This window comes from Triticum aestivum, chromosome 7A (genome assembly GCF_018294505.1).
Source record: "Triticum aestivum cultivar Chinese Spring chromosome 7A, IWGSC CS RefSeq v2.1, whole genome shotgun sequence".
NCBI lineage: Eukaryota > Viridiplantae > Streptophyta > Magnoliopsida > Poales > Poaceae > Triticum > Triticum aestivum.
The window spans coordinates 126810848-126832732 of record NC_057812.1 but is presented as its reverse complement, the minus strand read 5'-3'; the positions used below and the strand labels follow the sequence as shown (position 1 = coordinate 126832732).

The window sequence follows — 21885 nt, the reverse complement described above, 5'->3', positions numbered from 1 at the left end:
TGTTTCCTCCCCCAATGATATACAATGCTACTCAAGATGCCCAAGTCGATAATGCTTTAACTGAAAACTATCATGTGTGATTTTTTCCTGTTGCAACGCACGGGCCCTTTTGCTAGTTAAAAAAAAGAGTTCTTCTTTTTGCGGGGGAAACCAGGAGTCCTTAGACTCGATCCTTTCATTGAGAAGAAAAAAAGCTATCGCCAGTTTATTCGTCTTAGTTTTAATATCGTAGACTATGTGTTTGCATCTCGTGATTATAATAAAGTTGCCCATGCACTTGCTGCATTGGGGAGTATTGGCCAGGTTTCTCACCGTCTGTGGATGGACGCTGTGCCGAATGATGTAAGTCTGTTGGTGGCCAGCGATGTTGCTGAGCCAGTCCAGTAATGGAATCCATGTTGTTTCAGGTAAAAAAGAAGAAGCATGATTAATTACGAAAAACTAAACTAAAACCAATAATATCTTCCTGGCCATTGAAGGCAACACCGTCCAACGTGGTATACAACAAACACCATACACATGGCCGAGAGAAGCACATACGAGGTAACACGCGACATCATCATCGTCGACACTCCTTCCGGAGCAAACAACCCCGACTTTGCATTAGCACAATCATTGGCAACACCCTCACAACAGCATACACGCGAAGCCACAATAGGATCAACCTAATAGTCGGCTACGCTGCTCCAAAACTAAGGGTGGGATATGAAGGGGAACTATGCAGGATTGGTGCCAACATCAAGTCAGGCCACCCATCACATGTCATTGTCACCATAACGACCCCGTTGCGCAGCTCTGACTCCACTGCAACAAGTAGACCATGACGATATTGCGGACACGCCGAAGAGCTAACTACCGCATACCTGACGCGACCCTAACCTCGCGGATCCACATAGTAGTTGCCAGATGAGCCACCAACGGCCACCACTTTGCCATGCAAATAACATGAAAAATCACCACCAACCATCGGCCTCACCAGTCAAGTCCATCTTTAAGATGAATTCCACGAGGGGTGCACGACACTGAGGGTCATCATCATCCGATCCAGGCATACCTAGACCCAGGGAAGCATTGCATGAGGGAATCCGAGGACTGCATCTCGACGTCTTCAACAAGGAAGCAACGCTCGCAGATGTCGCAGTTGTTGCTCTGGATACAACCGAAGTCTGGCTTTCACCATAAGCTAAAAAGGCGCTATGAAGGGGAACTATGCAGGACTGATGCCACAGATGATCACCAAGCTAGACCATACATCGCCCATCATTGTCACCACAGTGACCCTGTTGCGTAGCCAACTCCACTGCAACAAATAGACCATGGAGATACCACGGACATACCAAGAGCTAACTACCATAGACCTGGCGCGCCCTGACCTCGCGGATCCATATAGTTGTTGTCAGACGAGCCACAAATGGCCACCACATTGGCACGCAAACAACATGATAAACCACCACCAACCATCATTCTCGTCAGCCAAGTCCTTCATCACGACGATTTCCCCAAGGGGCGTGTGACACTGAGGTCGCCATCACATGATCCTGGCAGACCCAGACCTAGGGTTTCCCTTGGAGCATTCCGCGAGGGGATCCGAGGACTCCTCCTCGACGCCTTCAACAAGGGAGCGATACCTACAGGTGCCGCCAGTGTTGGCTCTCTCTTGCTCACTCCCCCAGATGAACTTCACTTCTCCACCATGCCCATCAGCATCGCTAATTGGACCACCATGGAAGTAGCTCACCCAAGCCCATTGGTTTTGGGGCCTGCAACCCCAGATTTGAGTCTTAGATCTAGGGTTGTGAGGTACCGCACCTCGCGGCGAGAGAGATTATTGGGCCGAGCTGGAGCAGCCTCGGGGAGGATGGAGTAGGCCACACTGCCACCTCCCCACACCATCAAGAGTCATATACCTAGCGTCGAAGGAGGGCCGCCGCACCTGGCTCACCATGCCGCACCATGGGATTCCGCACTAAGATGCAACACCAATAGAGGAGGAGGCCGCAAACATGGGGCCTGTACAGCCAGGTGATATTTTATAAAAAGATCGAAAGTTTTACCCGCAAAAAAAAATTCTACATTGTGGTTGATCACTATCTTTGACTTCCGCCGCGCTCACATCCAACACCATCGGAAGGCGCGGCCCAGAAACGACGCGCGCTAAATTTCGCGCTATACACACCCACACCCACGAGAGCTTACGTGTTGTGGCCTGTGGCGCTAGCACGGTTGGGTCCCTCGGTCAGCGAACGGTGCGGGGTGGCTTTCTCTTCCTACCACTGTCTCTCTCTAGAGCGACGATTCAAAATTTTGGAAACTGCCCTGGGGGAGAGGAGGGAGAGGTGCGCATGGCGCCGTCTCCGTCCCCCCCACCCCACCCCCAAATCCACTCCCCTCCACCTCCGCACCCTCACCACCCCACCGCGCCTTCGCCGGGATTTTTTTTGAAACTATGATGATTTTTATAGCAAATTCGGAAACTATACATCCTAATGCATAAAAATCGAAACTATGACCCCATCGGCCTTCTGTTGAACGAAGAGGGAATTTTCGGCCTACAGTTAGCCGAAGTGGGCTCCTCAGCCTCCCGTCAATCGAAGAGTGCCGAGCTGGGCCGAAGAGCACTCTTCGGCTTCCCGTTGGCCGAAAAGTGTCAGGGGCACAAAATGTAATTAAAATAGCCTCAAATGAAAAAGTTATCAACATAAAAAATCTTCGTCTCGTTGAAACGGTTGATTTTGATATAAAAATCGTCTTAATCCAACATCATATGCAACCTGTAGAGCCAAAACAAGGTCAGGGGCAGAAGCTGCAGAGTTACTTCGGACATACCGAATGGATGTCAGAAAATTTGTCACGGGACACCGGGTGCACTCGGTGAGACCATGTGGATTACAGAAAAGTACGCAAGTTTGGTCACGTTCACTCGGTGAGACCGAACCAAACCACTCGTAGTCTTCGAAAATTTGCCATGGATTTTTTGATAGAATTTTTAGTCCCTTTATTGTACGGGAAGTCTAGCCGCCTCATAGATCGATGTGGACATTGTTCGTCTGCACCGGGAAGACACATGCCGGCATTGAAGAAATGTCTCTATCGCGATGACATGAATTGAGACCAAAACTTTCGGCGATGACGTCATCCACCATGCAAAATAGAGGCAATGGTCACCTCTCAGGCCCGTCATCGTGTACCCTCGACGCCGGGGGTGATACACACAAAAACGTCACCGTGTATCTTCGACGCTGGGGGTGATGCACCGTAGCTCACGTCGAAGGAGACCCGACCGGAAGCGCGGTACGCAAGCAGTCTTCCTGGTGCAGACGAACAATTTTTCAGATCAAAAATCCTAACTTTAACTCGGACAGGAATCTTTGGCAATTTTTCGGATCCATTCGGAGCCTCCGAGTGGTTTGGTTCGGTCTCACCGAGTGAACGTGACCAAACTTGTGTACTCTTCTATATTCCACACGTTCTCACCGAGTGCATCGAGTGTCTTGTGACAAATTTTCTGACATCCATTCGGTCTGTCTGAAGTAACTCTGCAGCTTCTGCCCCTGACCTTGTTTTGGCTCTACATGTTGCATACGACGTTGGATTAAGACGATTTTTATATCAAAATCAACCGTTTAGACAAGACGAAGATTTTTCATGTTGATAACTTTTTCATTTGAGGCCATCTTAATTACGTTTTGTGCCCCTAACACTTTTCGGCCAACGGGAAGCCGAAGAGTGCTCCTCAGCCCAACTCGGCACTCTTCGGCTAAGGGGAGGCTAAAGATCCCACTTCGGCCAACGGTAGGCCGAAAAGTTCCTCTTCAGCCAACAGAAGGCCGACGGGGTCATAGTTTCGATTTTTATGCGTTAGGGCGTATAGATTCCGAATTTGCTATAAAAATCATCATAGTTTCAAAAAAAATCCCTTCGCCGGGCGGCCTACCGCTGCTCCCCTCACGCCAGACGCCGTGCTCGTGGAGGGTGTTTGCTGATTCGCTTCTGGGTTGGTGGATGTGTTTCCCTCGTGCTTCTACACATCTTTGCTTGTGTGATGGCGATGCACTTTCAGTTGCAACCCAGATTTATGCTAGTTATAAATTAGATTACATAGGATGTGTCTTATCTCATGGTTCTCTCGCGACAGATGATATGTTTGGTGGCTGCGTAGTTTTAGCTGCTACCTAGATGCATGCTAGTCATAATTTAGATTACACAAGATGTGTCTTATCTCCTAGTTTTGTTGCGACGGGATGATATGTTTGGTTGCGACATGTTTGGTTGCGACGTAGTTTTAGTTGCAACCTAGATGTATGCTAGTCATAGTTTAGATTACATAGGATGTGTTTTTTGCTTGCTATTTTTATGCAAGGGGTTGTACTTTTTCTATGCTATGTCGCAAGCAGGTTACATGCTACACATTGAGTTTTGCACCCTATATTTTTTTTACTTAGTAGACATAGATGCATGGGGAATGCAGCAATAGTTTTCCCATTGTTTTTAGCACCCAGGTATATAGCACTTTGGTCTCATGACAGGAGTTTTGTGGGACGGGGATGTAATAGGGGTTGGTTGATGGGGGATGTACTAGGATGGAGACGCACTTCTCTACATCCAGGTTTGTACATGTGTTCATCCATGCAGATGTAGGTGCACGTGTTATCTGTAGAAGTGCATGCTCTAGCCAATGCAACCAAAAGACCGATCTGATGAAAGAGACTAGACAACACATTATACGTCAACACTCCCCCTCACGTGTGGCTCCCTCAGGCCTAAACGTGGACCGAAAGTAGGCTGCAATATAATTGCGTCAGCCGGGTCTTGAACTCAAGACCTCTTGGCTCTGATACCATGCAGAAGTGCATGCTCTAGCCAATGCAACCAAAAGACCGATCTGATGGAAGAGACTAGGAAGCACATTATACGTCAACAGTCTCTTTCATTAGATCGGTCTTTTGGTTCGATTGACTTGAGCATACACTTCTACATTATCCATAGGGTTTTCTAGCATCAGCGATTTCGTCGAGGAATGGGAGAGGGGTGGGTGCAGTGCATCAGCATTTTTTTCTTAATGTGTAAAATGTAGCTGTGCTTGCTGATTTAGTTTGTGGCATGAGCTTGTTTGAATGTCAGAAGCGGGATTACATTCATGTACTGGATGTAAATGTTTTAAGGTGGTAGGATATTATCGTGAACTTTTATGGTACCAGCTTGTACATACGCCCACTAGTAGAAAAAATGTCATTTGTCCCGGTTCGTAAGGCCCATTTGTCCCGGTTGGGGAACCGGGACTAAAGGGTCGGTACTAAAGCCCTATAACTTTAGTCCTGGTTCTTACACCAACCGGGACGGATGGGGCTCCATGTGGCCGCTGTGGCTTGCCCTGGCAGGGGGGCCTTTTGTCCCGGTTGGTAGCACCAACCGGGACCAATAAGCTACCACGCGTCAGCATTTCAGGGGGCTAGGGTTTTTGTTTTTTTCTGAAAGGGGGAGGGGGGTTTTGGGGGGTTTTGTATGGTTAATTTTGGGGGCTTCATATATTGTGTTAGGTAGCTAATTAATTAATAGAGAGAAGTTTCCTCTCTTATCTCCGTGCTTGGTCGACCCTACGTACTATACGTATAGAGAGGCCCTCGACACGCTAGCTAGTAAGCAAATGAAGGAAACCATTAAGTACAGAAGTTCGTCATGAACATATGCATATAGAGAGAAGTGATATCGACCTCTCCTTGTCCGAGAGATTGGCCGAACAGCAAGTTTTCGTATATCTATCCGGCGCTACTGGCTACATATATATAGTATTAAGATCTCTTACAATATAATCCCCTAATTATATATGAACTCAACTTCCAGATGGTATTCTCCGGCTTTATTGATGACGTGATCAAGAAAGAATCCCGCCAATTCCTCTTGAATTGCTTTGATGTGATCTTGGGGTAGGAGTTCATCCCGCATCTGCGACATCTAATTTGAAGAAGGGGGTCAATACATATATATGAATGAAACTTAACACAAATGATGGTAATATAATGAAATTGTGAATATTATTGCTTACGCACATCAAATTGTCTTTTAGAGTAGCCCAGGTTTTTTGCAAGTCGTGTTATAGATGAACTTGCAAACATAGTATCCACAATAATCATTCCCTTGTTCCTGCCACAAGCACTTTATGAAAAATAGAGGTCAATCAAACTAATAATGAAGCACTATAAATGGCATTGATGAAAGTAGCTAGAATCAACGGGATCGAGATGCGCGGAACTAGCTAGCTAGTACTACTTACTTTCGGGTATGTCCATCGCAGCTCCCCCGGCAGTCCTGGAGCTTGTGCAGTGAGTACTTTCCAAACCTTGTGAGACAAAGAAAACAATTACTTGATATCAGGAAATGAACAAAAAGTTGCCGATATGGTGCGATAATGATCGATTGAACTTACTTCTCGAGCATTTTAGTCATGTCCGCATAGGTCTCGAGATCTTTTCGTCTTGAGTCTAAGACGGTTACTAGTCCCTGCTCAAGCTTAATCTCCAGAAGAATATAGTGGAAGCTGCATACTCATGCATAACTCATCAGTTACATTACTATAACCTCGAGTAATAAGGGAAACCGAATATGCACAAGACAGTAACACTCACTTGAAGTTGTAAGGAAAGAGTATTTATCTTTGTTTTGATTTATTAGCAACGGTTTGAGCAAGTTGGCCTTCGTTTCTTTGGCATCAAATTTAACCGTATATTCATCTATGAGATTTGTGTTAATGAACCCAATGTCATAGATTTCTGCTTTTCTGCATTCGGCGATCTTCAATCTGCATAATATAGTGAGGATAATTATATATACATGCAATGAAAGAGTTGAGCTATATATAGAGAGACTTAATGACAGAATTAGTACTTACAGACAGTAGCAAGTGACCGTTAATTTATCAAGGCCTTTTGATTGAACCACTGGAAGAACTCATCAAATGGAACAGACAACAGTTCAATTCCAACGAGGTCGTGCTCCTCTTTAACTCTCAGCGTCAAAGTATCTCTGCATGTTTTCATGTACCAATCATGGAATCTTCGCATCATCGTTGTTAGAGTAGTTCCATCTTTGACGAGAGGCTTCCCGTATTGGTATTTGTGTTCGTCCACCTCCATTATATCATAATGTGCATCGTCGGGCAGGTAATCTCCAAGATTGGTATAACCAGGCACCATCCTCGGATCATTAGCGACGATATCGCTAGACACCTCTAGCGCGGGGCACGATTGGTTCGCTTGTTCACCGAGCTCGGCAATTTTTTCCCAGCTCGTCGTTCTGCTAACCTTCAATCACTGATAGTACTTCCCGACCGCTCCGCTTCGATAAATAACTTTCCAATAATGCGCTCATAGTTGGTTTTCGGCAAAGACGGTGGTGGTTTCTTCAGGGCATCGAGTGTGTGCTTTGCTTTCACCAGATCTATCTTCTCCTCTGGAGGTGGATGTTTCTTTGCTTTCACCCATTCAAAGAAGTCCCTCACTTCAGCTTCCACGATCTTTATGTTTTCCTCCACGGTCCTCTCGTATGGTAACTTCTCTAGAGGCTTGAGATATGGACCAAATCTGTATTGCCTCCCGCCTCTGGCTGTACTGCAAGATGCCGAAGCAGACGGAGCGGCTGTGGCTGTCTTCTTTCCTTGCTTACGAGGCGGAGGAGAAGGACTATGACGTGCCGGAGTAGCCGGAGCGGCGGCGGGTCTCTTCCTCCCTTGCTGACGAGGTGGAGAAGGAGGAGGCTGGCTGCTCGGGCACGCCGGCATAGGCAGAGAAGGAGGCGGGGTGTCGCCACGCGCCGGAGAAGGAGGCAGAGTGCCCTAATCACTCATCGAAGGAGGAGGCGGAGTGCCCTGACTCGCTGGAGGAGGAGGAGGAGGCGGAGGTGTCCAGTTCGGAAGGTTGATGAGCTCCTTCCACCATAGGCATGGAGTCTTCAGAGCAGAACCCAACCGAGTCTTCCCTTCATTGGTAGGGTGGTCAAGCTCGAGGTCCTCAAATCCCTCCGTTATTTCATCCACCGTCACCCTAGCATATCCTTCTGGAATTGGACGGGAGTGAAAAGTTGCTCTGGGTTCAGGAGGTCAAACAGAGCCGATAGCCACCTTGACTTTGAAGTTCTGCCATTGCGTCATAAGGTGGCAATGTCGAGACTCCGCAATAGTATCCACAGGGTAGCTAGCAGGAGCCGTGAAGACAGGCTCCAGCTAAAGCAGCTCGGTGGAAGCCACGCTGCTTCTCCACTGAGATGGCGGGGTAGCTTCGGGGGTAGCTTCGGCAGGTCGCTTGCTGTGAACTGCTTCTCGTTCCTCTAGCGCTTGCACCCTTGCGTGCAGCTTCTGTAGTTCGGTTTGCTCCACTTTCTTCCTCCTCTCTTGGCATTTGTAACCGCCTGCATCCGGAAACCCAACCTTCCACGGAATGGAGCTTGGCATGCCTCGTGTCCGTCCAGGGTGCTTAGGATTCCGAGGGCCATTGTGAGCTCGTCGTTCTCTCTATCTGGAACGAACGTCACTTGCTGCACTGCGGCGATATAGTCCTGAAGCTTCGTGACGGGTATTCGCAGTTGCTCGTTCATCCAAACGCACTTCCCTGTTACAGGGTCCAAGCTTCCGCCAACCCCGAAGAACCAAGTCCGGCAACGGTCTGGCCAGTTCAATGTCTCTGGTTCGACCCCTTTATCAAGCATGCCATTCTCAGCCTTGGCCCACAACGGCCGGGCTTTGAGGTAGCCACCTGACCCCATGCGATGGTGATGCTCCTTGTTCGCAGCATTTATCTTGTTTGTTGCTGACATCTTCTTACTGTTATCCGATGTATTGTGGGCCACAAATGTGTCCCAATGATCTCTAATCTTCTCATGCCGGCCGGTGAATTCTGGTGTCTCTTCTTTGTCGACAAACGTTGTTTTCAACTCATTCTTCCACCTCCTGAATAGATTTGCCATCTTCTTAAGAGAGCGAGACTTGATCAATGGCTCTTTAACTGGCTTCTCTAGATCCTCCTCTGGCGGTAGGGTGAAATTTGCCTTCAGCACGGTCCAAAGATCATCTTTCTGCATATCGTTGACATAAGACACCTCAGGGTCTTCCTTCATAGGCTTATACCATTGTTGGATGCTGATCGGGATCTTGTCCCTAACAAGAACCCCGCACTGAGCAGAAAATTCTTCCTTGGTCCGGATGGGTTCAATCGGTTGGCCTCGTGTGTGATTGTTGTGATCGTGAACCTTTCATCCGGGCGCAACCTTTTCTTCGGGCCTCGTTTCTTTACCGAAGTTTTGCTTTATCCGGAGGGCTAGAGAAAAGAAGAAAGAGGAGAGTTAATATGTGTACATACCAAAACAATAAATGCATCATTTAGCTAGTCAGCACAGGCTTAATTAATATATATACCTGGCCGGACTCTGTTCGGTCACTGGAGCCGTCATCACGGTCTCGTTCTTGCACCGGCATTCGGTCACCGGAGCCATCATAATCATGTCCTTCCTCCACCATTGTTCGATAACCGTAGCTTGCTTCACCCTCTCCTTCCAGACCATCGATGTCGTTGAGATACGACATGACATCACCTCCGGCTGTGATTATGTCGCCCAACACCTGTTCTGCTGCCTCGTCTCGGCCGTGCTCCATAGTTTCTGCAAATATTACAACATGGCAATTATTATACAAACATGACAGATGGATATATTAGTGGCAAACGTAGACCTAGCTAGTAATCACAACAAGGAATCATATTAGTGGCCTCGATGCTTCTCTAGTGTTTGGGGTGGCCTCGGTAACGCTTCTAGGGTTCGGGTGGCCTCGACGACAATGCTCTTTTAACTTGGTAAACTTGAGTGGCCTCGGCAGCGCTTCTAGGGTTTGGATCAACTTGTGCACATCCATAATGGGGGCATTCTTGATAAATCCGGACCCTCGACCCCTGGACGACCCCGACCCTCGACCCCCTCATGTCACGTTTTTCTAGTGTCAAAGGATTCAACAAAACCATGTCTTCATCATTAGGCGAAAGTAACAGGCGCATGATGGTACGAAGTTCTGCAAAGTTGTTCTGGAACGGAGTCCCAGATAGGATAATTCGCTTTTTCATACAAAGCTCGGCAAGAGCCTTCCAAATATCACTATTTGGAAGGCCTTTGCTGAAATTCATACAAAAAGGCGAATTAGTCTATCTGGGACTCCATTCCAAAACAACTTTGCACAACTTCGTACCATAATGCCCCGGTTACTTCCGGCTAATGATGAAGCCATTGATTTCTTCAATACTTTGACACTAGGCAACCTCTTAACCCCTCGGTGATCTTCGACCCTCGACCGCTCGGACGATCCACGACCCTCTACCCTATTTCCCGACCCTTGACCCCCTCATGTCACGTTTGTCTAGTGTAAAAGGATTCAACAAAACCATGTATTCATCATTAGGCAAAAGTAACAGGCGCATGATGGTACGAAGTTCTACAAAGTTGTTCTGGAACAAAGTCCCAGATAGGATTATTCGCTTTTTCGTACAAAGTTCAGCAAGAGCCTTCCGAATAGGACCCCGTTCCAGAACAACTTTGCACAACTTCGTACCATCATGCCCCGGTTACTTCTGGCTAATGATGAAGCCATGGATTTCTTCAATACTTTGACACTAGGCAACCTCTCGACCCCTTGTCGACCCTCGAACCCTCGGTGACCCTCGAACTTCTACCCTAGTTCCCGACCCTCGCCCCTCGAACCCTCGGTGACCCTCGAACCTCTACCCTAGTTCCCGACCCTTGCCCCTTGAACCCTCGGTGACCCTCGAACCTCTACCCTAGTTCTTGACCCTCGCCCCTCGAACCCTCGGCGACCCCCCCTCATGTCGAAGTTATCGAGGAGGGGGGATATCGACCCCCCCACCCTCATGTCGAAGTTATCGGGGAGGGGGTATATCGACCCCCCCCACCCTCATGTAAGAAGAGGAAAAAAGATCGAAGAAGAAAAAAGGGGAGAAGAAAGGAATAGAGGAGAAGATCGAAGAAAAAAGAAGAAAAAAAAGAGGAGAAGAAGAAAGGAATAGAGGAGAAGAAGAAGAAATAGAATTATTCTATTTTTTCTTCTTCTCCTCTTTTTTTCTTCTTTTCTTCTCTTCTTATTTTTTTCTCCTCTCCTCTTCTTCTCCTTTCTTCTTCTCTTTCTTCCTTTTCTTATTTTCCTTTTTCCACTCCTTCTTTTTCTTCTTCTTCTTCCTTCTTCCTTCTTCCTCTTTTCTTCCTTTTCCTTATTTTACTTTCTCCTCTACACTAACCTAAAATTGATATTTACTAATTAACAACCTAAATAAAAAACTTAATACATATATGAAAAAACATCATATGAAAAAAACATCATATGCACAAAAAACATCATATGAACATGATATGAAAAAACATCATATCAACATCATCACATATATGAAAAAAAACATCGGAAGGCCGCCGGATCGTGGGGCGGTGCGGCGATGGCGTCCGGGCAGTGGTGGCGTGGGGCAGTGATGGTGTCGGGGCGACGCGGGGCGGCGACGGCGTCGGGGCGGCGCGGGGAGGTCACGGCGACGACGTCAGGGCGGCGCGGGGCGCGGGCGGCGACGGGGCAGGGCGCGGCGACGGGGGCGCGCAGACGGCGTATGGGCGGCATCGAGGCGGTGGGCGGCGTCGAGGAGGCGGACGGCGTCGATCGGGGAAGCCTGGCAGCGTCGATGAGCTCGACGTCGTCGGGCGGGGGGGGGGGGCAACTGGCGATGAATTCATAAAATTTTCCTAAGTGCTACTTATATACCAGGAGCATTGGTCTCGGTTCATAGCACCAACCGGGACCAAAGGCCTCTTTTCAGCAGCCCAAAGGGCGGGAAACAGAGGCCTTTGGTCCTGGTTGGTGGCACCAACCGGGACTAAAGGGGTGCATTGGTATCGGTTCATGGTTGGTGTCACCAACGGGGGACTAAAGGGGGGCATTGGTCCCGGTTGGTGCCACGAATCGGTACCAATGCACCCCTTTAGTCCCGGTTGGTGCCACCAACCGGGACCAAAGGCCTTGTGTAGGCCTGCATCAAAAGTTTAGTCCCACCTCGCTAGCTGAGAGAGATGGAGAGTGGTTTATAAACGCTGCTGCGCCCACCCTCTCGACTCCTCTCAATTGTAGGCTTTCGGGCTTAATCTGTCACTTGTGCCTGTGGGCCTACTGGGCCTGTTGCGGGCCTGAATCATGGCCCATGGTTGGGTTTCTAGTCGTATTCACGCCGTGCTGGCCCAGTAGGTGGCACTTTTTTGTTTTCTTTGTTGCTTTATTTATTTTATTTTGTTTCTACATACAACAAAATACTTACTATTGTTATTCTTATTTATTTTATTTAAAGTTTATTTATTTTTCTTTATTAAAGTTTATTTTTTTCTACTTATTTATTTTATTAAGGTTTATTTTATTTTGTTTCTACTTATTTATTTTATTTTATTTTTTGTTTCTACTTATGTATTTTATTAAAGTTTATTTTATTTTATTTCTACTTATTTATTTTATTTTGTTTTTGCTTATAATGATTTGAACAGAAAATACTTTGATAATTTTAGTTGCGTAAATTTTATATAATTTTAGTTTCAATAAAATTAGTGGTTTATAAAACTTTTTAGTTGATTCCTTTTGTTATTAGAGTTTCATTAAAGTTTTATAGTTTATTCTTTTTTATATTAGAGTTTCATTAAAGTTTTCTAGTTCATTCTTTTAGTTCATTATTTTTGCTATTAGAGTTTCATAAAAGTTTTTTAGATCATTTTTTATATCAGTTCATACTTTGAGCTAAATGACCCTGAAATTGAAAAGCGCTTCAGATGAACTTTGAAGAGGTTGAAAATTGGCATGGTATCATCATTTCACCCACATAGCATGTGCTAAAAAGTCAAGAGGGTTACGGAAAAAACTAGATGCACTTCATGTACAAAATGGACAATCTCTTTCGAAGTATCAGGGTTTCGAACAAAAGCTCATCTATTACAAAGGGATTTAATTTTTTTACAACTTATTTGAACTCCAGACTTTTTGTGTGTTCAAAATGCACCATTCAAAGCCACATCATCAATTTTCAACCCTTTCTGACTTCATTTGTTATTTTTCATGCATTTACTAATTTTTTGAGCTATATGACCCTGAAAATGAAAAGCACTACAAATGAACTCTAAAAAAGTTGAAAGTTGGCATGGTATCATTATTTCACCCACATAGCATGTGCTAAAAAGTTGAGAGGGTTACAGAGAAAACTGGATGCACTTCGTGTACAAAATGGATAATCTCTTTCGAAGTATGAGGGTTTCATAAGGAAACTCGTCTGTTACATGGATATTCTAGATCAAAGGCATCATCATAATAGTTGTGGAGAGAAAAGTCTTCACTTTTTCTTCACTTGTGCCCTTTGCTTATTGCGCCGTAACCATGGATAATATTCATCATTTATTAGGGTGCTTGGGTCAGCCTTGACTTTGAAGGGAGGAATTTCATGAAACTTTTCATAATCTTCGGACATGTCTGTCTTACCCTCCACTCCCATGATGTCTCTTTTTCCTGAAAGAACTATGTGGCGCTTTGGCTCATTGTATGATGTATTCGGTTCCTTATCTTTTCTTTTTCTCGGTTTGGTAGACATGTCCTTCACATAGAAAACCTGCGCCACATCATTGGCTAGGACGAATGGTTCGTCGGTGTACCCAAGATTATTCAGATCCACTGTTGTCATTCCGTACTGTGGTTCTACCTATACCCCGCCTCCTGACAGATTGACCCATTTGTACTTAAACAAAGGGACCTTAAAATCATGTACGTAGTCAAGTTCCCATATGTCCACTATGTAACCATAATATGTGTCCTTTCCCCTATTGGTTGCTGCATCAAAGCGGACACCGCTGTTTTGGTTGGTGCTCTTTTGATCTTGGGCGATCGTGTAAAATGTATTCCCATTTATCTTGTGTCCTTTGTAAGTCAATACAGTCGAACATGGTCCCCTGGACAACAAGTATAGCTCATCACAAACAGTGTTGTCACCTCTGAGACGTGTTTCCAACCAACTGCTGAAAGTCCTGATGTGTTCACATGTAATCCAGTCGTCACACTGCTCCGGGTGTTTGGAGCGCAGACTGTTCTTGTGTTCATCGACATACAGGGTCACCAAGGTAGAGTTCTGTAGAACTGTGTAATGTGTTTGAGACCAAGAATGCCCGTCCCTGCATATTATTGAGTCCCCTCCAAGCGTGCCTTTTCTAGTCAGTCTCCCCTCATACCGCGATTTAGGGAGACCTATCTTCTTAAGGCCAGGAATGAAGTCAAACAAAATCTAATGACATCCTCTATTTGATGGCCCATGGAGATGCTTCCTTCTGGCCTAGCGCGGTTACAGACATATTTCTTTAGGACTCCCATGAACCTCTCAAAGGGGAACATATTGTGTAGAAATACGGGGCCCGGAATGACAATCTCATCGACTAGATGAACTAGGACGTGTGTCATCATATTGAAGAAGGATGGTGGGAACACCAGCTCGAAACTGACAAGACATTGCGCCACATCACTCCTTAGCCTTGGTATGATTTCTAGATTGATTACCTTCTGAGAGATTGCATTGAGGAATGCACATAGCTTCACAATGGCTAATCAGACGTTTTCCGGTAGAAGCCCCCTCAATGCAACCAGAAGCAGTTGCGTCATAATCACGTGGCAGTCATGAGACTTTAGGTTCTGGAACTTTTTCTCTAGCATATTTATTATTCTCTTTATATTCGACGAGAAGCCAGACGGGACCTTCATACTGAGCAGGCATTCAAGAAGATTTCCTTCTCTTCTTTGGTAAGAGTGTAGCTGGCAAGACCTTCATACTGCTTTGGAGGCACGCCGTCTTTTTCATGCAAACGTTGCAGGTCCTCCTGTGCCTCCGGTGTATCTTTTGTCTTCCCATACACGCCGAAGAAGCCTAGCAGGTTCACGCAAAGGTTCTTCGTCACGTGCATCACGTCGATTAAAGAGCGGACATCTAGCTCTTTCAAGTAGGGTAGGTTGCAAAATATAGATTTCTTCTTCCACATGGGTGCGCATCCCTCAGCGTCGTTCGGAATGGATAGTCCGCCGGGACCCTTTCCAAAGATTATGTGTAAATCATTGACCATAGCAAGTACGTGATCACCGGTACACATGGCGGGCTTCTTCCGATGATCTGCCTCGCCTTTGAAATGCTTGCCTTTCTTTCGACATTGATGGTTGGTCGGAAGAAATCGACGATGGCCCAGGTACACATTCTTCCTGCATTTGTCCAGGTATATACTTTCCGTGTCAGCTAAATAGTGCGTGCATGCTTGGTATCCCTTGTTTGTCTGTCCTGAAATGTTATTGAGAGGGGCCAATTGTTGATGGTTACAAACAGCAACACGTGCAGGTTAAATTCCTCCTGTTTGTGCTCATCCCACACACGTACACCGTTTCCATTCCACAGTTGTAAAAGTTCTTAGGGCCTTGGATGAGAACTGACATCGTAATGAACTTCCGCTTCATGCACATCCAAGGAGGAAGGTTATACATACATAGAGTCATGGGCCATGTGTTGTGATTGCTGCTCTGCTCCCCGAAAGGATTAATGCCATCCATGCTTAAACCAAACCATACGTTCCCTGGGTCACCTGCAAACTCAGCCCAGTACTTTCTCTCGATTTTTCTCCACTGCGACCCGTCAGCGGGTGCTCTCAACTTCTCGTCTTTCTTACGGTCCTCTCTGTTCCATCGCATCAACTTGGCATGCTCTTCGTTTTTGAACAGATGTTTCAATTGTGGTATTATAGGAGCATACCACATCACCTTCGCAGGAACCCTCTTCCTGGGGGGCCCGCCGTCAACATCACCAGGGTCATCTCGTCTGATCTTATACCTCAATGCACCGCATACAGGGCATGCGTTCAAATCCTCATACACACCGCAGTAGAGGATGCAGTCATTAGGGCATGCATGTATCTTCTGCACTTCCAATCCTAGAGGGCATGCGACCTTCTTTGCTGCGTACGTACTGTCGGTCAATTCGTTATCGTTTGGAAGCTTCTTCAATATTTTCAGTAGCTTCTCAAATCCTTTGTCAGACACAGCATTGTCTACCTTTCACTGCATCAATTCTAGTACGGTACCGAGATTTGTGTTGCCATCTTCACAATTGGGGTACAACCCTTTTTTGTGATTCTCTAACATGTGATCGAACTTCAGCTTCTCCTTTTGACTTTTGCACTGTGTCCTTGCATCAACAATGACCTGGCGGAGATCATCATCGTCGGGCACATCGTCTGGTTCCTCTTGATCTTCGGCAGCTTCCCCCGTTGCAGCATCACCGTATTCAGGGGGCACATAGTTGTCATCGTCCTCTTCTTCTTCGCTATCTTCCATCATAACCCCTATTTCTCCTTGCTTCGTCCAAACATTATAGTGTTGCATGAAACCCTTATAAAGCAGGTGGGTGTGAAGGATTTTCCGGTCAGAGTAAGACTTCGTATTCCCACAATTTGGGCATGGACAACACATAAAACCATTCTACTTGTTCGCCTCATCCACTTCGAGAAAATTATGTAGGCCCTTAATGTACTCGGAGGTGTGTCTGTCACCGTACATCCATTGTGGGTTCATCTACGTGCATTATATATAACTAAGTGTGTCAAAAACCATTACAGAACATCATGAATAGATAAGTGACCAAATTAACAGAAGTTCATCATCACATTAAAACCAAAGTACATACATAGTTCTCATTGAACAACATATAGCTCTCCAGAGCATCTAGTTAAACCATACATTGAAACTATGTAAAACCTTTCAATGCAACAACAAATGCGATTATAATCACATTCAAGGTAACAATTGATCCAACGGCATAATGATACCAAGCCTCAGTATGAATGGCATATTTTCTAATCTTCAACCGCATTGCATCCATATTGATCTTGTGATCATCGATGACATCCGCAACATGCAACTCCAATATCATCTTCTCCTCAATTTTTTTATTTTTTCCTTCAAATAATTGTTTTCTTCTTCAACTAAATTTAACCTCTCAACAATAGGGTCGGTTGGAATTTCCGGTTCAACTACCTCCTGGATAAATAAAATCTATGTCAGCTTGATGGGCGTAATTATCATAAACAATAAATGAACCAAATAGTTATAAAAGATAATATATACCACATTCGAATCATAGCCAGGACGAGGGCCGACGGGGGCGGATACCAAAACCATCGCACTATATAATAACAAGCAATAATAAAAGTTAGAAAATTAGACATGTATCTATCTAAAGTAAGAATTTTTTTTCTTTCAGAAGAAGATAAGAACAAGAGGCTCACCACGGTGGTGCACACGACGAGATCAGCACGGACGATCGACGACGGTGAAGAGGGGGATGGGACATGACGGACTGCTAAACCTAGACAAATCTTGGGGAAAATGGAGCTTGGAGGTCGAGCTTCGAGAGGAGAAATCTTAACTAGTGTGGCTCGGGCATTTCATCGAACACCTTGTGTGCATAGGAGGTGAGCTAGAGCACCACAAAGCTCTCCCCTCACCGGCCAGAAAAAATAGAGCACTGTGCAGTGCTCTGCTCGCGGGCGAGGGGTATATATAGCCACCTCATTGGTCCCGGTTCATGGCTAGAACCAGGACTAAAGGCACCCCTTCTGTCCCGGTTCTAGGCACGAACCGGGACCAATGGCTGTGGGCCAGGAGAGAGGCCAATTGGTCCCGGTTTGTGCCTAGAACCGGGACAAATGGGTCCACATGAACCGGGAAAAATGCCTCCCGAGGCCCGGCCGGGCCCCTGGGCGCATGAACCAGGACGTATGCCCCCCATGGGTCCCGATTCTTGACTGAACCAGGACTAATGGGCTGGCCAGCCTCGAACCAAAGCCCTGTTTTCTACTAGTGGCCATAATAGCCAATACTTTTAATCCTGGATGTAGATGTTTCAAGGTTGAAATTCATGCTGGTTTTGTTTGTGGTATGAGCTTGCTTGGATGTCAGAACCGGGATTACATTCATATAATGGGTGGACGCCATCGGCGTTTCAGTTTGTATGCATGTCGTTCTTATGGCGTATGTACACAGCTATAAGAGTATGACAATTTTTTTGATATAGTATCAACAACGTGCATTATTTTGACACCTTCTGCTGAGAAGCTTTAGAAAATTTCACTTTCTCTAATTGATTATTGACTCACTGAAATAGAGCAAATGAATCCCAAGTTCTCTAATACAGAAAATGTTATACCTGCAGGATGCAGCAAAAAAAGATGTCTAATCATCAGAAACATGGTGTCCGTTTGCTCCAAAGAACCTTGGAGCTGCAGAAGTTTCCTATGGGAAGTGCACCAATGTGTATACCTGTCATAGATGACACATATGAAGACTTGTTGAGATCCAGTATTGGTCCTCTGATTGTTCATACACCTACTCAAGTTGCTTTTGTGCCACATAAGGTAACATCACCTTTCCCAGGAAAGCTGGTGAGGAAGGCAAATGCAGTCATGCCTGAAGAGATTGCATCAAGTGTCTATTCTGATGGTAGGCATGCTACAAAGAATGGGCACTTGAGGATTTCTAGACCTTTGGGGCAATATGATGAATCTGATTGTGTAGATTTCCCTTTTGCCTCTAAGAAAAAAATGCATTTCCAGAGAAGTCTAGCTCCTTTTGGTAATGAGGTGATATTTTCAATCTTGATCAGTAATCTTTCTAACTGCTTGGACACCCCTTTACCTTGTATCCTTGATGATTTGTGTAGGGATAAGCTAGGAGCTCCTTTTGTTTTAGATGAGACTAGGGTTGCAGTGTTTCATATGGAGCATAATAAGGCGATGGTTTTGATATAGTCTGTTACCCAAATATTTGGCATCTAGCCTCAATTGACTTGTTCGTGTTATATATATTTTTTGCTGAAGGAAACTTACAATGACAGAAGGTATACATGTTCACTTGTAGTACACACATTTCCTTAGAGTTAATTAGCTCTAGGTGGTGTATTTTTAGTTTTTCAGAACACAAACCTATGAACCGTAAATAGTTGGAGGTAAATATTTTGTAAACCTAACATCTGCTACATATTCATGGGGAATGGGCTATAGTGTAATTATTTCTTCCTTAAATTTGTTTGTGCAGTTTTGTATCTTCAATTTATTTATGACCATACTTTAATATGTATATAGTAGAATGGCTATGTACTCCTGGTTGTATGCACTCCCACTCACCATATTTTTGTTTATGGCCAGGGTGATGGGTGGAAGAAGATTGGGTCTTGCCTTCCATACATTCCAATTATAAACCCACATGCTAAGGTTGTTCGTCGATGGAACTAGTTTTTTGTAATATCATGCTTGGTTGCCATTTTCATTGACCCTCTGTTTTTCTTCCTACCTTTCATGGACAAGGTAAGCTTACATCCTTTTATCCAAGCTCGGAGCTCTGTTAACGTCTATAGTGGATCTAGGACATCCACACTGTTTAGATGCCACTTAGCCTCTAAGTTGGGTCCCACGAGATGGCTAGTTTTTATGGAAATTTGCTGCAATTTTAGATGATATTTTCCTCAATGATGGACCCCATATTTAACTTAAATAAAGCGAAAGCTAAACCATATCCTACTGGCAGGTGGGCACCTATAACCATTTTTGTAGTTCATGGATGGCTGGAAGCAGCCTCCATGCTTGGAAGTGGCTAGCAAATTTTGCATGGTGTCCATGTTTGAGCGTTTGGCAGCACCTAGGAAGTCTTTCCTCAGAGGCTGCATTTTGACAATATGTGGATGTCACGACATCCATTTGTATTTGCTTCTACGATCATGCGACTATTACAATTTGGGCTTTTTGAGCTAGTGCTAGACCTACAATCAAAGGAGTTCATGTCAACTGTACATATTCTTGTAGTGCTCGATATATGGAACAATGCAGTTTTAAATCTTTTTGTCTATTTGACAGCCAGAAACTTATTCTCCATATGTCTCTTTTCACGGTAAGACATAAATTTAAAGCATCCGATTTGTTAAGCCCTGTATTGGATTGGATCTCTGGTAAAATTACTGTGTGCACAACAAGATTGTACTTTGTAAATTCTAAACAATATAGCCTTGACACAAATTACCTATAAGTGTGCATTTTTTATTTTTGTGGTGCAGGATAACAAATGCACAGTGTTCAGTCGGTATTCGAAAGCATTAATTGTTGCAAGAACTCTGACTGATACCATTTATGCTCTTCACATGCTTCTTCAGGTGAATATTGTCACATAATTCGTTCTATTTTTAATCTTCCTTGTCTATGAAATGACTATGCAACTCCCCTGAATTTTAAGAAAAAAGGGTTTTCATAAATAGGTGTCAATCCATGGAAATAATCACCTCTTCTAAGTTTGAAATGTTTGTTTAGTATTCCACAAGCTTTTTTATTATGAATTAAAAATATTGCCACTTTTAACAACGAAAATCCCACTAACAGATTGAACCAGTTTCAAAGCAGTATTTTGGTTTTCAAATCTGGTACAATGTGGTGAACATTTTCAAATCCGGTTCAACCTGTCATTTGTATCTAGATGTATTTTAGTTCTAGATACATCCCTTTTCATCCATTTTGATTACAAGTATTTACGGATGGAGGGAGTATTAAATTCGCATATTTCCTTTAAAGTTATTATTGTACGTACAACTTTGGAATTCCCTTCTATTAAGCTTGATATGAACTTACTTTCCTTAAGACAACATGACTCCCTTCTACTATGTAGCAAGAATTCTCACGAGGGGGTCATCCTTTTCTGTAAAATGTTCATATTTGCAGAGTTTTAGAGTGAAGTTGCTTCACTTCCTTGTAAATTGTGCCTACAAAGTTACAATTAGTGCATCATGATATAAAGGTTCTACCATGTTTAGAGATTATTTAGTTTCTTGCAAAATTTGGAGGGAAAATATTGTTAGCGAGTCAAAACACTGATTGAATGAAAGTTGGCTAGCTTGAGTGTGACCAAGGAAAAACAACATGTTATTATACTAAAAAAATCAGAACTTTGATGTACACGTTTAAGCAAACGTTTAGACAATTAGTTGGGTTTTTCTTGATTTACCATCTCTTTTCAGTTCTAAAGCAATTCTTTTGATTAGCATCTGCTACTTTTTTGCCCTTTTATTGTTTGTTTGGTAGTAGCTGTAGCGTTAGTCTGCAGCATACACACTCATTTTGTTTGAGCTTGATTTTGTTCTGCTTTGACTCAAGAGGTCCCATTCAACATTCATCATGTAACGCCCTCGATGCGGCTATATCTCCCACGTGTCAAAGCACGACTTAGAGGCATAACCGCATTGAAAGCAATGTCGCAAGTGAGGTAATCTTCACACAGCCCATGTAATACAATAAGGGAAAAGATACATAGTTGGCTTACAATCGCCACTGCACACAATTACATGAATAAAGAATTACATCAACCAGATACAATCAAGGTCCGACTACGGAACCAAAATAAAAGAAGACTACCCCAAATGCTACACAGATCCCCGATCGACCCCAACTGGGCTCCACTACCGATCAACTAGAATGAAACAACACAAAGGATAAGATCTTCATCGAGCTCCTCCTTGAGCTTGGTTGCATCACCTGCATGGTATCATCAGCACCTAAAAACTGGTTTTTGGAAGTAAACTGTGAGTCACGGGGACTCAGCAATCTCACACCCTCGCGATCAAGACTATTTAAGCTTATGGGTATGGTAGAAGGTATGAAGTGGAGCTGCAGCAAGCGACTAGCATATTTGGTGGCTAACATACGCAAATGAGAGCGAGAAGAGAATGCAAAAGCACGGTCGAACAACTATGATCAAGAAGTGATCCTAGAACA

The 21885-nt window shown here is 44.6% G+C and overlaps 1 pseudogene; it reads left to right on the top strand.

Annotated features, from left to right (window-relative positions):
- LOC123153160 (probable cyclic nucleotide-gated ion channel 20, chloroplastic) overlaps positions 1-21885 on the top strand; it is an 89732-nt pseudogene that overhangs the window by 28850 nt on the left and 38997 nt on the right.